Here is a 22,547-nt window from a genome sequence, read left to right on the forward strand (position 1 = left end):
GCAAGTGGCCAAGATGACCACGATTATTGGTTGAAGGCATTTCCCGCCACCCTTTGGGAAATTTCTATTGATTGGTACACAGATGTAGATGCTAAGGACAAGGTCGGGTGGAGTGAACTGAAGAAGGCATTCGAAGAGGAGTTCAAACTCCTGCGGGATGACAACGAGATCGTGGCCGAAATCTATAATACCAAGCAAGGGAAAAATGAGAGTGTACGTGCTTACAATTGTAGGCTCAAAGAGCTATTGAACAAGATGGAGAACCAACCAATCAACGGGTTGAAGAAGAGGTGGTTCACTAAGGGATTGATACCCTCGCTGTGCAAGAAGATGAAAGTAGTGCCTTCGTCCTCGTACGCTGATGCTTACAATTAGGTGATGGACATTGAGAATGAAAACAAAACCTCCTCCTGAGAGAAGAGGAAGACTGATGATGACGAGAGCACTAAAGGTAGCAGTGACGAAGAATCCAAAACCGTACAAGCCCTTCGATGGGATATGTTGAGGATGATGAATGAATTGGAGGCCGAGAAAGGAACCAATAAAGAAAGTAACGAACTATGGTGTATTGAATGCAACAAGGGGCACATGAAAGGTAATTGTCCTAGAAATATGTTTTGTGAGATTCGCCAAGTGTTGGGGCATTCAATCAAGGAGTGTCCATATAATTTGAAGACTAGAAGTACACAGATACTCTTCACACAAGATGAGTCTAGCCCATCAAAACCACAAAATGTATCGCCAGGCGGTTATGGAAATCAATGAGGGCGAAATCAAATACAGTACGACTCCAGAGGACGTCCTATCATACAGTGCCGACAATGTAGCAAATGGGGACACTTTGCAAGAGACTGCCAAAACAAGAAAGACAATGTACAATTATTGTGCAAATGGTGTGGACTAGGTGATCATGAAGACACCAACTGGCCAAAGCAAAAGGGTATTAATATGCTGGACGTGGAGTAACAAGAGGGCATAGTTTTGGCAATCATGAGAGCATAGAGGAAGAAGGCAATGCACCTAGATGCTTGTACGGAGAAGGAACGACTCTGAGAAGCCATAGCCCAAGTAGAACATGTGTTGGCGAAGGAACGAGTAACCTTGAATGGAATTGCAGGTATGTCATTGCGAGAGTCAGAGAAGAACATAGTTCGGCAGGTGCTACAGACAACCATACCCATCAAGGTGGCAAACCTTCAAACTACGTGTCAATTGAGAATGGCAATTGCGAACACAATTAGTGATGACACAGTCATCCAGAAATAATGTAAACCACAAGAGGAGGAGTTGACGGTAAAACCACCACCCTTAAGGGAATTAGGCCAGCTATCCAATGTTGCTGATGGTGAGCATCAGGAGGAACTGAATGTTCTCGAGATGGAAATAATGGGCCAAAATTTGGAAAACACCATCGTTGATGGGGGCTCAGGAGTTAATGTGTTGCCATAGGACACTTGAAAATGTCTAGGGAAGCCAACACTCTGGTTGCTGACCTTCCACTTGGTAGGTGCTGACCAGCATGGCATTGAGCCGTTGGGAACATTGATGGCACAAAAAGTAATGATTGGGACACAACAGTTTTTCTTGGACTTCATAGTCATCCCATTGTAGAGAAGGCGTATGATGCACTCCTTGGGAGGGGATGGTTGATTACGGCCAAGGCGAATCATAATTGGAAGTGGAATACACTCTCGAGAGTGATGGGAGGAAGTACGTCATTGACCTGAGGAATCAGGCGGTGAGTGAAAAATTAGCATCCTCTGACTCAGAGTCCGAGGGTGGAGAGTTAGGTATGGACGAAGGGAGCAAAGGCATGGAACCTAATGATGAAGGGGTACTGGAACTGGAAGATTGCGTGGAGGATGAAACAAGTTCCCTCAATGGATTATTCCACTAGCAAATGGAGGACTACAAGGTATTTTCGCCAACATGTAATTTCCTTAAAGCTACAACCCTTGGTGTAGAGCAATCGATGAAAGCGTGTAAAGTTATGGACAATGTATCTGATAGTATGAAGATGGAGAATGAAAATAAAATGCAAAATACAATGAAGTCAATAAAAATTAAAAAGTTAAATGGAGGGCATGACAACATTCAGAGGACAACACTATAAGAGTTTGGCCATGGCATTCCTCGACCCTCATGCCGAACGCCAAGAATTTAGTCGCAGGATCGTATGCCACAAACAACAATCTTCCCAGTCTGTATGGAGGAAGGGATACTTGGCTGTATGAGAGTCTTGAACCATATGAGGAAACGATTGGTAGGTGGTATGTGAGCAAAGCAAAAGAGCCGTATGAAAAGGAGGACCACACATCCTATGTTGGAGTGAAAGAAAGTAACTCATACGAAAGGAAGGACTGCATGACGTATAGGGGAGTGGAAAGAAGTGAGCCATACGAAGGAGATGAAGTACCATCCAAGCTTGGCAAGTCATATGCAAGGGATCCATACGAGGGAAGAACACCGTACATAAGGAGGATACTGTACAAGTAGAGACCATATGTAGGGAGAAGTAGCTAACCAAGCATGAGAATAAGTAATCTGTACAACGAACAAAAAGTGCATAGTCTGTACAGAGGTGAAAACGGTGGAAAAAAGACACTATACGTGGGAGAGGATGAGGTGCCAGGTAAGCCATACATGAAGAAGAGAAGGTCGTACGTGAAGTAGAAAAGGTTGTACGTGAGCGCACCGTACAGGAAAGTGGGGAGGAGGTCATATGGAGAAACCATAAACAAGCCGTACGGGAGGAAATCCTGCACGCTGTACAAAAGGTGGGACAATAAGCTGTATGGGAATGAAAGAGTGTATGTGGAACTAGCTCATATATTGTATAGACAGGAGAAGAGGACACATGGGTTGAGGCCTTTTGGTATGTGTTTTATCATTTACCGAACATTAGAATAAAATATCCAAGGATATTCTACCCTCTCTTGAACAAAATCACTACGTGTGCCAAGATTGCAAGAAAGACCACACGGCGACTCCAAGGTTTATATGTGCGAACATGCGACTTTGTGTTGGATGGCCTCCTTGGTTATGTATGCTGAAATACAAGGGGGACTTACTCTTGGCTTGTTCAATTCACTATGGAGATTTATCGTTTGAGTTTTGGATCATTGATTTCAAGAAAACTGAAAAGGAGATAAGGGTTTAGAAATTCTAATCTATTCCTAAGAATTCAAGAGAAGGTAAAGAGTGGGTGAAACTAATAACAACACTTTGTTTCACCACACTTAGGACAACTACGCAAAGCATGTGCAATCTTCTAAGGTTGTGCTCAAGATTTTCACACTTATGAATAATACCAACAATTGAACAATATTACTCAAAGTAGAAGTTAAGCATCCACATCAAAGCTCAGGCTAACTTTAAACATTGAATGAAAATCATCTATCCAAAGAAACTATGAGAAAAGTTTCACCAATCTAAGCTATCAAATCCTTCATTCATCTAACAACTTGAAATAAAATCTAAACTATGATGAGGGATAAGAACCATGCAAACTCCAAAATAAGGCAAGTAATCACCATAAATTCGAACAATGTATTACTTATTACTTTGGCAATCATAAGCAACAATTACTTATCTCAACATGTTTTGCAACATACTCCCATGATTTACAAATGAGGGGGGGTGAGCTCAATTTATAGGCTGCCCAATTACAATTCAATGGCTAGGATTGATTTCAAATCAACGATCGAGATTACAATTTATAAAACCCTAATTAGGGTTTGTTACAATTAACTACCCCTCGACCAATGAGGAAATTACGTTTGAGGACACTTGTCCTTCTTGCTAAATATAAACCAATAATAAAATAGAAGATTGTTGCATTGTGAAGTGTTCCTTCTAGAAGCTTTTGGACAAGTCAGGTTCATTGAACTTGGACATGCTGACTTGGAACAATCTGATTGTTGAATGTCCTCCTTGAATTCTCCAATTGGTGCCGAAAAATTGCCTTAGTATGGAAATTTGTTTGGAATAGTCTTCTTGCCACTATCTGATGATGTTTGGGAGCTTGTCTTTGACTCTTTAGGAGATGAAATCCTTCAAGAAGCCTGGAATTTATTTCTATATTTTGCCAGGTTTGAAGACTTTCTTTCTTGATGCCTGGAAACTCTTTCAAGTGTCTTGAATTTGGAGAAGAATGCCTCCGTGCTTACGCCACAATGGAGGAAGTTGGAACTTTTTTTGTGAAGTATTTCCCATACCTAGCCAAATTTTGGCTAGTCAATTTTATTTTGTGACACCTTCATGTGGATTCTCCAGCACCTAGCCAAGATTTTGACCATTTATAAGCTTGGACACACTTTGCCTGTGGATTTGCCTTCAATTTTGGATCTGGCTTGTGCTGAGTAGAACGAACTCCGCCCTTGGACAAGGAATTTATTCATCTTCTCCTTACTTTTCCTCTTTTTTTTTTCCTTCTTTCTTCTCGTTTTCTTTTCAACACTTAGTCAAGATTTGATTTAGCCATTTTTTGAAAATTTCTCTCTATGTCGAATTTATTTTCCCTTTGAAAATAATTCTAAGTGTTGGAAAAAAATATAAGAATATTCTATGTGTCAAGTTTTATTTTCCAACCCATTCAATTAATTAACCCTTCAATGGTTGATTTTATGTGTTTCTTGGTCAAAATTGTTATTCCTTTAGCCATGGGCGAACTTGTCACATTATTTTGCCAATTTTCTCTAGGTGAACTTCCTATTTCCCAAGCCATTTGCCAATGGTGGCATGGCAGACTTCATGAGAGTTTGGACATCTTCATGTCTCACCCATAGGTCATGGGTGAATTTTCATTTGGTTTAGGCATCTTCACATATTCCATTTATGCTTAAGCAAACTTGGAATATCTTGGCAACTTGTGTTTGTGCAATTTATCTTGGCAAAATTTTATTATCTTTTATCATGCCAAATCCCCACCTTTCCTTGCCTAGGCGGACTTTGCTAGGCATAAGACATTCTTCTCTTTACCTTGTGTTTTGCTTTTATCCCTCTTGTAACCTTGCCTTGCTTTTCTACAAGGCGGATTTAGAAGTTTGTTTGCCCATGTCTTTACATGTGTCTTTGGCGGATTTAGAAGTTTGTTTGCCCATGTCTTTACATGTGTCTTTGGCGGATTTTGAAGTGCATTGGATATCCATCCTAAAGCTAGGCGAAGTTCAAGGTTCCTTTGCCATGATTTTTGCCTTTCCCACCTAGGCGAACTTGAGAGATTACAAGCCATATCTCTTTCTTCTAACCGTGTCTTTCTTCTTTGGCGGACTTGGAGGAAGTCTTGCCAACTTTGTTTTGGCTTTGCTTTATTGTTTGCTTTTCTTGATTTCTTTCCTTACAACTTTGTCTAGATGGCAGACTTGGAAGGTCTTTAGACAGTCCTAGGCGGACTTCATGCTCTCTTGGACAAGGTGGAGTTGAGGAGAGTTGTGCCAAGGCGGACTTTGGATGGTGCTTGGACTTAGGCAAATTTTACCTTCCTTGTGTCATGCCTTTTATGCCTTGGGCAGACTTGCTAATTATCTAGCCATCTCTTCTCCTTGTCAAGGCGGACTTTGGCTCTCATTGGACATATTCTTTTCTATCCTCCCAACCTTGACTTGCCATGGCGGACTTTGCTTATGTTTGGCCATGTTAAGAGGAGGGCGGAGTTCACATATTTTTGGACAGGACATGGCGGACTTTACCTTCCATGCGCCATCTTCTCTATCTTGACCATGGGCAGACTTTAAGTTATGTTTGCCATCCTCTCACACATGCTAGGCGGACTTTAAGATTGCTTGGAACTCCTTTCCAAAGGGTGGACTTCAAGTTATGTTTTCCATGTGCAAGAGAAAACTTTAAGATTGCTTGGAACTCCTTTCCAAAGGGCGGACTTTGCTTTGGTCTAGACATTCCTACCTTACATCTTCCTCACCATCTTTCAATTCTCCAAGGCAGACTTGGCCTTTCTTATGCCATGGCGGACTTTGAAGACCATCAACCAAGGGCGTACTTGGCTCATGCTTTATGCCATGTTCACAAACTTCTAGATAGGGCGGACTTCACCCTCTGCCTGCCATTCTTCCATGTGCTTGGCTAGTCGGACTTCAATCTTCCTTTGGACAAATTTTCATTCTCATGCCACTTCTCTTCCAAACATCTTCATTCAAACTGCCATGTCCATCTCTGACTTGCCGTGTTCATACCTGGATCATCTGGAACAAAAACCCTAGATTAGGGTTTTTACCTTGCTTTTTACACTTGGAGACAAAAATTTTCAATTCTGAGAACATGGGCACTGATGATATGACCTGAGGAATAAAACCCTAATCTCACTTTCAAAAAAACATTAAAAAGCAAAAAGAAAAAAGAAAAAGAAAAAAGAAAAAAGCAAGCCAAAAAAGATGCCTCTCGGAATGTGTCCAAAGTGCCAAAAACAAAACTTTCTAAATTTAGAAAAAGCAAAAAAGCAAAAAATTTCTAAAAATAGAAAGTTGTTAGAAATGACCCAAAGCAATTGCGATCCTCGTCCTTCAGACCTTCTAAACACTTTGACAATGTCCAACGACTGTTCTGAGCATGAATTCTCTACTTGGCTTAGGATGATCACTCAAAAACTTTATCTCCTCATTGCAAAAAGACTGGTGATAAGCAGTTGCGATGCCAAAGAAAAACCCTAAAAAGAAAAAAAAAACAGGGGGTCCCCATTTGCAATGGGGTGATGTGTGAAAAAGGTCACAATAAGGCCGTACACGGAGTTGTACATGATAGTGGAGAAGTCAAATCCATACGGGGTAGAGGAGAAGTCGTACGATTCAGAGGAATTATATTCTAATTCAAAGACGCCATAGAAAACCCATCAAGCCGGTACATGAGGAATGAGTCTATTGTCTCAATTTTTGAACTTTCAAAAAATTGACAACTCCTATGAATTTTTCTTTAAAATTCATAGTTTTCTTCTCTAAGTCACGTTTTATGAGGTTTAAAACTCATATTTGTTAATGTCAAATCATCAGCGGGTGTGTTTGTCATCATTGTCCAGGTTTTGGTTGGTTTTTCCCTTCATTTTCCTAGCTTTTGGTGCAATTTCAAGTTTTGCGAACTTGAAGAAGGTTCTTGACATGTCACATGCTTTATTGTTTTAATTGCCTTTAAATGCCAAGTCATCACACTTGCTATCTTTCTCTCTTTAAGGTACCATGTCATCATTTCATTGCCAACTGGGAAGGCTTTCTTGCCTAGGCGAACTTTGGAGTGTTTATGGTCAAATCGGATTTTAAATAAGCTTGGACATGTTTTTCTTTATTTGCTTTTATCCTCCTTCCCATGGCGGACTTGGATGTCCTTCTTCCAAACTTGCTTTGCTTGCCAAAATTTTCCTAGGAGGGGTGGACTTTGAAGGATGTGTTGACGTGTATTTTGTACACAATCATACACAGAATAAAATACCCAAGGGTACCTTATCCTCTCTTGAATAAAGCCTCTGATTGCTGAAGATGTCGCAAAAAGGATCAATCAGGGTGACTCCAATGTTTTTTTATGTAGGGTCTCTATGTGTGGATAAGCACCAATGGTCGTTGTGAATGCTGTTTCATCAAGGGGCCTTACGTCCTCCGAGCTGCAGGAACAAGATTTCTCTAAACTAACAAGTTCTCAAAAAGATCAAAAGGTAGGGTTTGCAAGGGATAAATTCTAATCTAATCCTAAGAATGACCCAATGTAGGCTAGACTTGGCAAGATTCTACCAATTTCAATATTGCAATGAAATAACAACCCAACTGAAATTGATGCGATCTTCTAAGGTAACAAATGATTTTTCAATTCATCAAGGATCATAGACACTACCACAAAGGCACATATCCAAGGCTCAATGACGATTGAAGGTTTAAGTAATTCAAGTCTCTCCAGTTGACCACACAAGGCGTTCCTACAATCAGTAAGAAGCTAGTGGTTTGGAACGTGAATCTCACCAAAATCAAGCCCAACACTTAGTCCTTCAAACTTAAATACTACTTCGACTGAGAATGATTCAAGAAAACAAACAACCATGAAGGTAGCCACAAGAATTGCAATAAAACACCATAACTTCAATATTTTATTGATCTCAAAGCCAAAATAGACAACAATTGCTTGAAATTCTTTCTTCAAAACTCAATCTTGCTACAAAATAACTTTCTTCTCTCCAAAAGCTCTAAACTTCTAACTATTTCTTATTGCTAACTATTTCTAATGACAAAATGAAAATGAGTGAGGGTATAAATAGCATCCTCAATTACAATGAACGGCCCAGATCAAAAGAAGATCAACGGCTGAGATTCCGACACCTAAACCCTAATTAGGGTTTTATTACAAAAGTTCCCCTTTTATTGAACAATATTAAATGCATAGCCAAATATTTAATTTGGCACAAAAATCTAGGAAACATAGACCAATGATAATTAAGGTGCCATGTCATCTATAACAACCTCTCTTCTAGAACCTTATTCCCTTTCCAATGCTCCTTTTTAGCATATGCAATGAATCTGGACACGATTCCTTCAATCTCAGCAATAGGAATCTCGGGAAGATTCCTCATTCGTTCCTCCAAGTGAATAATCTGATCAAAGGCCTTGAGAAGAGCTGCGTCCCATTCAGGTTCGAGTTCCTTGATTTTCTCAATCAGGAGCATAGTAGCAAACATTTGATCTCTTTGCTCATCTGTAATAACATTCTCATCTTTGCAAAAGATGACCTTGACCCTTTCTTCCAACTCTTGAAGATCCACATCTGTCTCAACTTCGATTCTTCTGCCAAGAATAGTACATAAAACCCCAAACACCTTGTCCTGGATTGGATGGATGACCTCCTCCACTTGATTGCATTTGGCGCTGGTGTCTTCGAAAAGAACTTCCTTCATCTGGAGTAAAGTAGACCACTGGAGTAAATTATGAGCTCCTCCATCCATTATCTTTTCTTGTGCTAAGGTCTTCCTTGGTGTTTGCCTGATTACTTGAAGAACAGGAATGATAACATCTTTAGTATGAGCAAAGGCGGCTACTGTTATCATTAGGTTGTGGATGATCTCAAGGACCTGGATAGCCCGATGAATGGTCTGCATCATTCTTGTTGCAAACTCAACGGCAACTGTATGGGATTTGTCAATCCAAGAGCTCATAAGCTGGACCAAGCTCTTAACTCTCTCTGCCTCAACAACTGATTCAAGGGGAAGTGCTTGCACAGGAGATACTGCTGGATCCTGACGTCCCAAAGGCTGATTGAGGTGGCTAAAGTAGCCTCTCCAAGCACCGACCTCTCTCTCAAGTTTTCTATTCTTTTCCATTTCTTCCTTAAGTTTATCTTTAAGTGCCTCAAATGAATCAGTTGCCTCATCCATTGCCTGCTCAGTGGTGAGTGGACCAAGCTCAACGGTTTCTACATCATATTCTTCTGCAAGGATTTCACCCTCGTACTTGTCCACTGCCGGTGTAGCTATCTACAACTTCCTGGACCCTGTCTCATCTCTGATCATCTTGGACATTTTGGTGGCCTTCTTCTTTTTTGTTACTCCCTGAGAATTTCCAACAAGGTTATCTAAATCAATCACATTATCTTCGTCTTTGATCACAATCACCCTTGTTAGTCTCTCCTTCAACCAATCTGGAATAGCGGACCTTGTCTCTCTAACTTGTATTTCTTTAGGCAATGGCTCTTCTTTCTGGAGAGGAGATGTCGCTTCATCATCATTCTTGTCTTCATGTAGCTCATTGACCTGGGGAGATTGACTTGATAAACGTTGAGATGCCTGTCTTTCTTCGTGCTTATCATTCTGAACCATTGATTCCATAGATTCCTCCACTTCAAGTGTCCTCTTCTCTTGTCGAGAAGATGTGCCGGATGAGCGATCTCAATTGGCCTCTTGCTTCTTCTTGGAAGATTCTCTTTTTTCAGGTCTTTCCTTCCTCTTTGCACCTCTAGGATGAGGATTGCCTTCACTTACGCTTCTGGGGTGAGGATTGCCTTCGCTTGTGCTTCTAGGATGAGGATGGCCTTCACTTGCACTTGCTCCTCCTTCTGCCGATCTTTCCTCCAAAGTAAAAGTCATAGGTATGTTCTGCTCTCTCAACTTTTGATGTTTCACATCAACCCATCTGCGAGTACAGGACAAAACTGGAGCCATCAAAGTTTTTAAGTCCACAACCTCAGGTTCGTTCCAATCTATCTTTACTGCCTTGTCCTCTCTATCATAGGATGACTGGAGGTGCCTGCCACTGTCCTGAGCTTGATCGGCCACTCTGTAAACTTTGCATTTCCTGATGAAATCCAAAGGCAATCTGGAATGCATCTTTCTTTTCACTTCTAAATCATTTGAGAGATTCATCCAAAAGTCCTCTACCTGACATTCATGCTTGTACTTTCTACCAACTGTCTCCTCTATATACCCATAAGGATCAAAATTCTCCCTTAATGAAAAGAATGAAAATGAATATAAGGCCAACTCTCTTTCTGCATCATCCAAAGCTGGAGCATTAGGACATACCTCAACTGAATTTCCTAGTATGATAGGTACAGGAATTCCATTTCCATGCCTGTGTCTGAATGCCTTTGCATAAGCTGCCAACTGCCTAGTCACCTCAAGTAATACTATTCGGTCTGTCGGATATCTTGGCAACATATATGGAGGTGAAGGACACCCATGAACTCTAATATATGTAAACTTCTGGAATTGGATAAACCAAGCACCATACCTCTTTACAAGCTCTTGTGCCTCTTGAGATATCTGATTGTGAATCCCACCTTGCAGTGTCCTGGTGATGTTCATTGTGAAGGTATCATTGACTAACTTGTAATTACTTCCTGGTGGATGATGCAAATGAACATAAGAATCACAAACTCTGACTTCTCCAAGTCCTCTTCCAATCACTCCTCTGTGAGGTAGTCCTGCGTATTCAAAACTCCTGATCAAGGCATACATGATGTACGAGCTCATGTGGAAGGATTTAGTAGCCTTCAGTCTTCTCAACTGCACATCCAAGCAATGGCTAATGATTCTAGCCCAATGAATTGTTCCTTTTCCTTGAACTATCACTTGGATGAAGAAGAACATCCACTTCTCAAAATAGAAGGCTTGAGGAGCCCCTGTAACTCGATTGAGTAAGGTTATCAAATCTCTGTACTCCTCCTGGAAGTCGATCCTATGTGGTGTGTTGGGAATCTTGCTCAGGCGAGGACGACTTTTGAGTAACCAATTCTTGTTGATGATGCCCAAGCAAGTGTCTGGATCATCTTCGTACATGGATCTAGCTCCTTCCAAGCTTTTGTAAATCATATCTTTATGTTCTGGTAGATGAAGAGCTTCACTGATAGCCTCCTCTGAAAGATAAGCCAAAGTGTTTCCTTCCTTGGACACGATCGATCTTGACTGTGGGTCGTAATGGCAGGCACACTCGATCATCAGCTCATGGCACTGGATTGTTGGAGGGAAGCCGGCCGCCTTGATAATGCCACTTTCAATTATTCTCCTTGCGACAGGTGATGGCTTTCCAATATAAGGGACCTCTCGAAACTTCTTCACACTGAAGTTTCCCAAGTTGGTATCTCCAATGTTGCTCCACTTTGACAGGATCTTGGTCTCCATTTCTTCATTCCTTTGATCTTCCTTCATGAGGGCCGGACGGCTGGTGGATGCTCTTGCCTTTGGGGTCGCCATCTTGACACCTACACAACATTTCATAATAAGCAATATACCTTGGAACGTAGAAATATAGACTGGATTTAAGTTTTAAAATTTAGGAAACTTCATGATAAGTCTTTGAATTATCATTTCCTAAATATGACTATGCAATTGGAAATTCAAAATTTCAAAATTTGAACGAGGGAGATCTTGCCATACCTCCCTTTGAGAACTAGCTCTAAAAGACGATGCAAAAATTAAGAAATTCGCTAGGCAAAATGAAGATCGAAGTCCTCTAGCAAATGCGCCTCCTTCATCAACTTTACCACCTTTTGGGTCTTCAACGCCTTGAGGAAAACTCGCTCCACCTCTAACCTCCAACAAAGTTCGCACTCCTTCTTGGATCAAAATTCGCACTTCTTCTTGGATCAAAATTCGCACTTCTCCAAATCGCACTTAAACAATGATTGAATGATGGATTTAAATGCTTCAAAATACCTCTCTTATATAGGCGCTCATGCAATTGCAATTCCCATAGGCCGACTTGGAAAATAAGCCTAAAATAAATAAAAATTAAATAAAAGAGGAGGCCGACCTTTATAAAAATATTAAAATAATATCCCAAGCGCTCTCTTTTTTATTTAATTTAATAATAATTAATTTAAATGCCTTTGTAATTAAAAATTTCGATTTTTAAAGGCTTAAATTAATTATTAAATGCCCATGCGAATTTATTAAATGCCAATTTAATTAAAATATTTTAAGCTTTTTTAGCGAATTTGGCATTTAATGAGTTTTTCAAAGTACGTGCTCAAGCATGGGAGGTATTTGGGACATCAACAACATCGCTCTGGTCCTTGGGAGAGGGACAGGAGCGCCCTTTTATCTTTGGCCTTGCATTTCTTGCTTTTCGTGTTCAAAGTTTTATCCTGGACGTCCAAAATGACCTTTTCACTTGGAATCTTGAGTTTGATTTATTCCATCTTTTGAAGGAGTGTATCTTAAAACATTTCCGCCCTAGTCCCTTGGTGAGGGACAGGAGCGATCCCACCTTTTGCCCTTGGTCCTTGTCTTTTCCAATCGCCAATTCATGTTGCAGGGCAATCAATGATCTTCCTTGTTTGTTCCATGCATGCCTAACTCGTTTCTCTAAGACAAAATGAGCTCTTCCAAGGATATTCGCCCTGGTCCTTCAGTGAAGGACAGGAGCGATTTTTTTGCTTTTGAGCTTAAAATTGTCGATTTTGAGGTTAATTCCTTGTTCATTATCTTCCTAAAGACATTTTTGACTTTGCATAACTTTGCCTTGACGTGGTTTTGGAAGGGAATGGTTGTTTTTATGAAAATCGCCTTGGTCCTTGAGTGAAGGACAAGAGCGCCTTTTAGTTCTTGGTACAAACCCTTGATCGTGTCATCTTTAAATCACTTACTAAACGTAGAATATCACTCCGCCTTCCAACTTGAGTCTTTGAAACGAACGTGGTACTCTAAAATTAGGCATACTTGAAGATTTCGCTCTGGTCCCTTGGTGAGGGACAGGAGCGCCTTAGCCAATTTCATCAAGTTTTTGTGGTCTTTGCAACTTTGTTCTTCCTTGAAGCATTCCAAATATCATCGTCATCATGTGCCTTGGCCTGGATTCGACCACATTTGGAAGGGAAGACTTGATAATGCATTTTTCGCCCTGGTCCCTGGGTGAGGGACAAGAGCGCCTAGGCAATTTTGAGCTCACTTACGTTTTGCTATCTTTCCGAAATTATCTTCAATGGATTGATCACGCCTCCCTTTACTCATCCCAAACGTAAAACTTGCTCTTCCTTTGCCAAAAACTTGTCTCTTGAGAAAATCGCTCTGGTCCCTGGGTGAGGGACAGGAGCTTCCTTTAAAAATCGCTCTGGTCCCTGGGTGAGGGACAGGAGCGAACTTGTCTTGCTAGGCCAAAAGTTCAATCTTTCATTGCCAACGACCAAGTCTGGACACTCCTTTATGCTCATTTCATCCTTCATTGCATCCTTGATGCTTCAGTTCGATCAACCAAGGCCCAAAATGATCTAAGTAAGCCATTTCGCCCTAGTCCTTCAGTGAAGGACAGGAGCGATTTGGTCTCAAACTTTAAAAACTTGTCATTTTTGAGTCTTCAAAATCTTCAAAATCTTCAATTCACGTCCAATTGTATCCCCTGGCGACCCTGCAGAAAACAAATAAAACAAGTCAATAACCAAGATGCACTAAATATCACTTTCGCCCTGGTCCCTGAGAGAGGGACAGGAGCGATCTTGCCCTTATAAGCCAAAATGTCAAAAATTAGGTCTTCAGATCACTTCATCATCCAGGGTTAGGTAGTCTCCAAGGCCAGGAATCGGTTATCTTGCTTCCAAAATTTGGTTAGAGTTTGCTCAGACAAAATGTATAATTTAATCATTAAAATGCTAACACTTAGACCTAACTTGAATTTGCCCTCAAAATCTTAACTGGACCCTTCCTGAGACATACTTGACTTCCTGGCAGGCTCATCCTATTTCAAAATTGCAATCTCCGCGAGGATGCTTAATAATCCTTCAAAATTTGACTGGACTTCGGCTTGAAAATATCAAAAGGAAACCCTAAGGCTTAACCCTAGTCCAGATGACTCACTCACTTACTCAAAACCCTAAAAGTAGAGAGAAGAACAGGCAAAACAAAAGCAAAAAAGAGGGGGTCCCCATTTTAATGGGGCGATGTGTGAAATGGTCACAACAGGATGCTAGACAATATGCATAGGGCGGACTTTGAAGACCTTCCATCTTTGCTTTGGGGGATTTGGAGTATGCATAACCAAGGCGAACTTGACAGTTACTTTGCCATCTCTTCCTTAGTTCAAGCTTAACCATACGTAAGAGTTTGTTTGACCTTCGCCATGAGTTAGCTAACTGAAGGTAGGAGTTTAACATGTGCTTGACATTTTTGCTTGGCTTGAGTCCATCTTTCCTTGCCATGCCAATTTGGAAGCCATTATACCAAGGCAAACTTAGAAGATTGTCAGACATTATTGTACATGAATAAACTTGACCTTAGGTAGGAGTTTGGGTAACTCTTGTCGTGAGTCAGTTGACCAATGGTAGGAGTTTGCTTGATACTTGGACAACTTTACTGTTCCTAGGTGAACTTTGACCATGCCTTCCATACTTGATATCCTTTGGCGAATTTGACTGACTATCTGTTATTCCACTTGTTTGACTTTGAGCTTTGACGGACTTGTCTAAGCATTTGCCATTCTTACTTCTCTAACTTAGGGGAAATTTTCAATGCGCCATATCTAAATTCTTCCTTTGTACTTGATCAATAGTGTTCATGCCACGTTGATACATGCTGGTTCATCTGGAACAGAAACCCTAATCTGGATTTCCACTTTGCTTTTTGCACTTGGAGACCTCATTTTCGAAATCTGGGAACATGGGTACTAATAAAACTGCTAATCGTCTGGAACAAAACCCTAATTAGGGTTTGCATTTTGCTTTTTACCCTTAAAGACAATTTTCAAAATCTGAGAACATGGGTAGTAATAATTTGGCATGGGGATCAAACCCCTAATCTTAGAAAAAAATAAATTTTTTGAAGCCCTTCTTTTTATACTTATAAGCAAATTTTTTCAAAGTTGAAGACATGGGCAGGATTAATACAACCTAAAGAACTAAACCCTAATCTCAGAAAAAAGAAAAAATTTTGAAGCCTTGCTTTGTATACCTAGAGGCAAGATTTTCAAATTCCGAAAAAATGGGTAGTAATAAAATGACTGGAGGAGCAAAACCCATATGCCGCTTTCAAAAAAGCAAAAAAATAGAAATTTCTAAAAATAGCAAGCTGTCAGAAATGACCCAAAGCAATTGTGATCCTTGTCCTTCAAACCTTTTGAACACTTTGACAACACTCGAATGCAATTTTGAGTGAGATTTCTCAATTTGACTCAGGATGACCCCAAAACTCTAACTCTTAAACTCTCTCAAAATGAAGATTTATGAAAATGCAGAGCTAAGACAAAACCCTAAAAGCAAAAAAAAAGGGGGGGGTCCCCATCTACGATGGGGTGATTTGTGAATTTGGTCACAAGTAGTTTTGGTTAAAAAGAAAGATGGGACCATGAGAATGTGTGTTGATTATAGGGCATTAAATAAGAAGACAATAAAAAACAAATATCCTATTCCACAAATAGATGAATTGATTGATGAGCTTCATGGAGCCAAATATTAATCTAAGATTGATTTACGATTAGGCTATCATCAAATAAGAATGAGGAAAGATGATGTGAGAAAAATTGCTTTCCATTGTCATTATGGGCATTTTGAATTTCTAGTTTTACCATTTGGCCTCACCAATGCTCTGGCCACCTTCCAATCATGTATGAATCATGTTTTCCGCAAGAATCTCAGGAAATTCATACTTCTATTTTTTGATGATATCCTTATTTATAGTAGGACATGGGTGGAACACCTTCAACATATTGATGAAGTGCTGAGCATCCTTGAATTAGAATCACTATTTGCTAAAGCATCAAAGTGTGAATTCAGCTTAGAGGAAATCCTTTACCTAGGCCACAAAATTAATTCTCAAGGAGTCAGTGTGGATGAGGAGAAGATCAAAGCCATCAAGGAATGGCCAAAACCAAGAAGCTTGACTCAACTAAGAGGCTTTGTGAGGTTTTGCAGCTATTATAGGCAGTTTGTTAAGGGGTTCTCCAAGGTAGCCACCCCTCTCACAGATTTGACCAAAAAAGGGGCCTTCACATGGAGTGAGGTATCATAGAAAGCTTTTGAGAAGCTGAAGGAGGCAATGAGTTCATGCCCAGTCTTGGCTATTCCTGACTTCACACAACCTTTTGAACTGCAATGCGATGCTTCAGGAGAAGGAATTGGGGCAATCCTCATGTAGAACAAGCATCCCATAGCTTTTGAAAGCCGTAAATCGACAAAAACAGAGAAGCACTACTCCATCTACAATAAAAAAATGCTGGCCATTATGCACGCCTTGGCAAAATTCAAACAATACCTAGTTTGTGGCAAGTTCAATGTTAAGACAGATCACAACAGCCTTAGATTTTTCATGAACCAAAGAGAACTAAATGATCACTAGCAAAAATGGGGGATTGGAAGGCCCAAATCACAGCCGAATATGCCAAGGACTCCTTATCCAATGAAATGATGGACGGAAATTTACCAAATGAGGACTACAAAATTTTGGAAGAACTTATCCTCTATAAGGATAGAATATTCCTTGTGCCTAATTCCAAATTGAAGGGAAACATTATGAAAGAATACCATGATAATCCTTTGGCAGGACACCGAGGGTACTATAAAACTTATAGACAACTGAGGGAAAAATTCTAATGGAAAGGTCTCAAAGGGGATGTTTTGAAGTATGTTCAAGAATGTATGATATGTTAGAAAAACAAAGCTGAACAAAACCATCCAGCGGGTCTTCTACAGTCACTTTGTATTCCTAACCAATAATGGGAGAGTACTTCCACGGATTTCATCACTGGATTAACCAAAGTTCAAGACAAATATTGCATCTATGTTGTAGCAGAACGTTTAACCAAATATGCTCATTTCTTTGCAATATCCACCGAATATAGAGCACCACAAGTGTCAGAGGTATTCTTCAGAAAAAAATTTCGGTTGTGTTGGAACCCTAAATTTTGGCAAAATTTAGGGTCTCCTAAATGAGATAATTTAGTGAACACCCCAAAAAATGCACCCATGAATCCTGATCCCGATGGGCAATTTAACCTTGCAATTATTTTTACCAACCATAAATAAGTATGATCATCCATATTGAGCTTCCCAGAATCAAATTTGATACCTTTGTCAAATAGCGAAATTTAGGTGCATACTAGTCCGAGTCACTAAACTATTCCAAGTAGCCACTTTTGAGAGTCAATAACTTGGTCCCTGTAAGTACTCATTCTAATCCAATTGTTCCACTCAATTTTCTATATGAAAATGAACTCCCATGTCAATTTTTACAGACCTATGACCTCATTTGCTCTTTTTCCCAGGTCAATTCCATTTGTGATTTATTCATTTTATTACTTACACATTGCAAAATCTACCAAAGTGGCTTTCTGTTGAAATTATTTTTTCACACTTGGATTACAATTAGACTGAACCAATTGATCCACATAATTGTTTGTATCACAATAGACCATAGTGCAAGGTTCTGGAACCCTACCAATCCATTTGATAATTTTCTTGAGCTTAAACCAAATACAATTTATGCATATCTGGAACTTGCATAATGGTAAAATCAATTGTGGAGCCTACTTTGGAAAATAATATATTTCACCTCAGAAGGAATTTATCAGAGCTGTCACTTGCATTGCAATCTCTGGTTAAATGTCTACATGATTGCCAACTTTCGTGACCTCATGTTCAAGTGGGTTTATTAGCGAAATACATCAGAACAGGGTATGAAGTGTCAGCTTCAGAGGAATGGTTTATTTGATCATTAGATGAGAGCCCAACATATAGTTTCAAAGGGAGGTGAATGAATATCATGGCATGCAGAGGCAAAAGATAAGTGAGATGATGAAGCATTACAAATTTAAATAGTGGACCCCATTAACATTTTTTTTTTGCATAAAGTTGTTTAATGATGATCGGTAAGGGGTGTAGTTTGTTGACGGGAATAATCATTATGTTATGTTGTTATATTATGTTTATGTTGTCGTCGGTAATAATAAGTTACGACGGTCAGTTAGTTAGCCGATGGGTAGGTAGTTGGAGTTGCGACGGTTGTGTCATACCCCTTCGGGTATTATATATTGTGTACCTTTTCTTCGAAGTATGATCATGTTAGTCGTGTCAGATGTAATGTTATAAGCACTTATTGTACATGGACTGTGGAATTAATATAGAGGCTGGTTATTTAATATATTTCCATTATGTTCTGTGCATTTACTTTCTGCAATTAACCGTTTACCCGAGAGGACAAACATTTGGCGCCGTTGCCTAGACGAACTCGGGAACGGAAGACACGGATGGCGCACAGACACAATGGGCCTATCCGTTGGTGAAGTAAACCCAGAGGCCGACGACGTGCGGATAGAACTTTACACAGGAGAAGACACGGCAACGCGAGAATTTTCAATTTTGCTCCAGGTAGCCATTCAGACATACGTTCGACGAGAAGTGGCGGAGGCGGAAATCCCACCAAGTGCCGTGTGGACAGCGCTGGAGGTTAGCCCGGCCGTAAACCGGTTGATGAACCACCTCCCCCGGTTGCTTGCACAGGCATCGCTGGCACAACAGGCCCGCCTGGAGGAGATTGCCCAGGAAGAGCGACGACAACAAATCCTGCAACGCTACGAAGAGAACAGCCGACGGGAAACAGAACGAGATGGCGCCAGGCCAGGAGGAAATTGAACCTTTGACTTATGCCCAATAGACTAAATAAGGACAAAAATAAAAAGATACAGAGTGACGAATGGGAAGTGGCACAAACCGCATTGAATCTCAGACAGCAGATAGAACGAAGGCGTAGGCTAAAGCAGCTTGCCGAGGGACGACCGACCGAGGGGTTGCCCGAAGGGAACCCGGGAGGTGTCACGGAGGTTGCGGAGGCAGAGATAGACGGAGAGAACTACACTGTCTACATTGTTGTAGGGCTGCCAGAAGGAGTCACGGAGGGTGTCGAAGGAGAACTCTACAGTTCACCAGAATACCACCGTAGGGTAAGAAGCCGTGAAGAGTTGGTTGAACAAACAAGGCGAAGTCTAAACCTGATCGACGCTACCAGAGACTTGCTAAATAATTTGTCCATTTCAGAGGACAATCGGAGGGAGACAACCAACCGGAGGGAGACACCGGAAGGTGACGGTACGACCGAAGGTGCCGAGGGAGCACAAGGGTACCGTACGGGAAGCAATTTGTTTGGTTCGGTGTCAGTAACTTTTTTCGGAGGACCCATGAGTGGAGGTTCAGTTGCAGGAGGCGGAGGATCGCCAGGTACAAGCACACAAGGAACTAGAGGAGCGAGACCTAGCGGTGGGATGGCGAGTAAACAAAAATTGCCAAAGTTCACAGGGGAGGGCAAGGAAGACCCCTTACGGCACTGCCGTACATGTGAAACCATTTGGTCCGCCAACGGAGTAACAGACCAGGATGACTGGGTACAGTAGTTCCTAGCCATGTTACGAGGAGTTTCCATAGATTGGTACTCCGATGTGGACAAGAAAAAAGTGGCCACGTGGGCCAATCTACAGAAGGAATTCACGGGGGAGTTTCGGTTGCTCCGTGATGACAATGAAATTGTAACGGAGATATACAGTACCAAACAAGGTACCAGGGAGACAGTACGGCCATACAGTCGGAGGTTGAAAGAACTCTTGGGTAAAATGGAAAGCCAACCCGCAGATGGATTGAAGAAACAATGGTTCGTTGAAGGGTTGAAATCCTCCCTACGGAGGAAGATGAAAATTGTACCCCCGACGTCATATGACGACGCTTATAATAGGGCGATGGACCTGGAGAGTGAACACAAAACATCAAAGAAGAAGAAAAGTAATAAATCCTCATCCGAGGACAATGACTCTTCACAGGAAAGCAGCAGCGACGACGAGGCTGGCAAACGGGTGCAAGCGCTCTAGAAAGACATGGAGCGAATGAGAAAGGAATTCAAAATAATGAGAAGCACTGGTCGGAATGAAGGGGACATATGGTGCACTGAGTGCAAAGAGGAAGGGCACACAAAGGGTACTTGCCAAAAGAAGGCATTCTGCGAGATTTGCCAAGTGATGGGACACTCCACCAAGGAGTGCCCATACAACATGAAAACCCGAGGTACGCAAATGAACCAGGTGCTGTTCACGGAGCAGGCCACAACATCCGCACTAGCGGGTACCGGCCAACATACTAACACAACGGCATCATCTGGAGGATACCGGGACAACAGACGCGGCGGCGGAAGGAATAACAACAATAACAATAACGGAAGCCGTATCCAGTATGACGCCAAGGGCTGGCCAATTATCCAATGTAGGGCCTGTAATCAGTGGGGGCACTTCGCCCGTGATTGCACGAAGGAAGCCACCCCTCAATACCTCTGCCGTTGGTGTGGGCCAGGTGACCATGAGGACACAAATTGCCCACAGGCAGGGGTTAATCTCCTCAACATTGAGAAGGCTGAGAAGACTGGTGAGAAAGAAGTACTGGCAATCACCCGCCCAGATGAAAAAAGCCACTTATCCCGACCCTCGTACGGAGAAGGAGAGATTATGGGAGGCAAAGGCCAATATTGAACGTGAGATGACGACCGAACGACGGGACAACAAGGTGGCGAGTACATCATCCCGTACGGAAGCGAAAAATAACATCATTGGGCAAATCTTGCAGATGGAGGTGCCGATAAAGGTAAAAGACCTTCTAGATTTTATGCCACAATTGAGGACTGCCATCCTCACCAATGTGCAAAGCACCACATTATCGAGTACACCACAGGTAGGGGTTCCTGCCACCACATCGTCGAGTGCACCACAGGTAGGGGTTCCCGCCACCACATCGTCGAGTGCACCACAGGTAGGGGTTCCTGCCACCGCTTCGAAGAGTAAACCACAGGTGGAGGTTTCCGTCAGCCCTTCAACTGACCCAATGTTACTAGCCTTGAGCAGTGGTAGACACCCTGCTGTGGTAGAAATGGGTATCCGTGGGACCATTCTGAAGGACACCATTGTGGATGGTGGATCTGGGGTGAATGTACTACCAGAAGAAACATGGAAGCGGCTGGGGAAGCCCACCTTGTGGCCACCCACATTCAACCTGGTGGGAGCGGACCAACACGGCATTAAGCCACTCGGCCTGTTGATGGCCCAACAAGTGACAATTGGTACGCAACCATTCTTGTTAGATTTCGTGGTTATTCCCTCGAAGAAGAAAGGCTATGACGCCATCCTGGGGAGAGCGTGGTTGATCAACGCAAGGGTAAACCACAACTGGAAGAAAAATACACTTTCCATGGAGAAGGGAGGGCGGAAATATACCATTGACCTACACACCCAAGATGTCGGCGAAGAGCTCGCCTCTTCAGACTCAGACTCAGAGGACTCTAATAAAGGGGAAGGGGGTCCCGATGAAAGCAAGGGCAAGAACGCGATGGAGCCGAACAGTGAAGGGGTGCTCGAATTGGAGGGATGTTCTGAAGATGAGGTATGCTCACTTAACGGGCTCTTCCACTGGCAAATGGAGGATTACAAAATGTTCCAAAGCTACAGGCTCGAAGTAGAGGAACCAGAGCAACCAGAGCAACCAACAGAGGTGTACCTGCCGGAATACAAAGAATATTGGAAGGGAGACGCCCCAAACCCTAGCGACGTAAATAATCCGAAGAATGTCAGCAACGATTGGAACCCTGTGTGGAAGGCCGCAGCCTTCAAAATCTTTATTATCCTTCTTCTTATGTACGGGAAGGAGGTCGTGGTCCCTGTAGAATTTGTGGTTCCAGGTCTTTCGATGGCCATTGAAAATAGACTTGCCACCAACGGGCCCAAATTGAAACCCTACCACGCGAAGCGCGCAGGGGACCCGAGAGGCCGCACGGACACCCGAGAGCCCAAAGGGGGACCCGAGAGGATGGAAGGGGACCTAAGAGGCCGGGCAAGCGACTCGAGAGGCATAGGACAAAAGCAGGAGACTTTTGGGCGAGGAAAACCGAGAAGGATGAAGGGCGATCCCAGAGACAGGGGACCTAAGCCGAAGACTCTCTAGACAACTTAAAAAAAAAATTGTGAAAAAAAAACACCACCGTATGGGGCCGTATGACAGATGACCGTACGGTTGGAGGAAAAAAAATAAAATATAAAAATATATTTAAAAAAAAAAAAAAAAAGAGAAAATGGCCACTGTACGGTGGGGAAAAAAAGTGGCCACTATACGGTGGGACCACC

General features: G+C 41.9%; 1 protein-coding gene across 13 annotated transcripts in view; it reads left to right on the forward strand.

The window, feature by feature from the left end:
* Positions 1 to 22,547, forward strand: part of LOC131060720 (uncharacterized) — a 70,962-nt gene that overhangs the window by 24,904 nt on the left and 23,511 nt on the right. The window lies entirely within an intron of this gene.

Source organism: Cryptomeria japonica, chromosome 10, assembly GCF_030272615.1.
Source record: "Cryptomeria japonica chromosome 10, Sugi_1.0, whole genome shotgun sequence".
Lineage (NCBI taxonomy): Eukaryota > Viridiplantae > Streptophyta > Pinopsida > Cupressales > Cupressaceae > Cryptomeria > Cryptomeria japonica.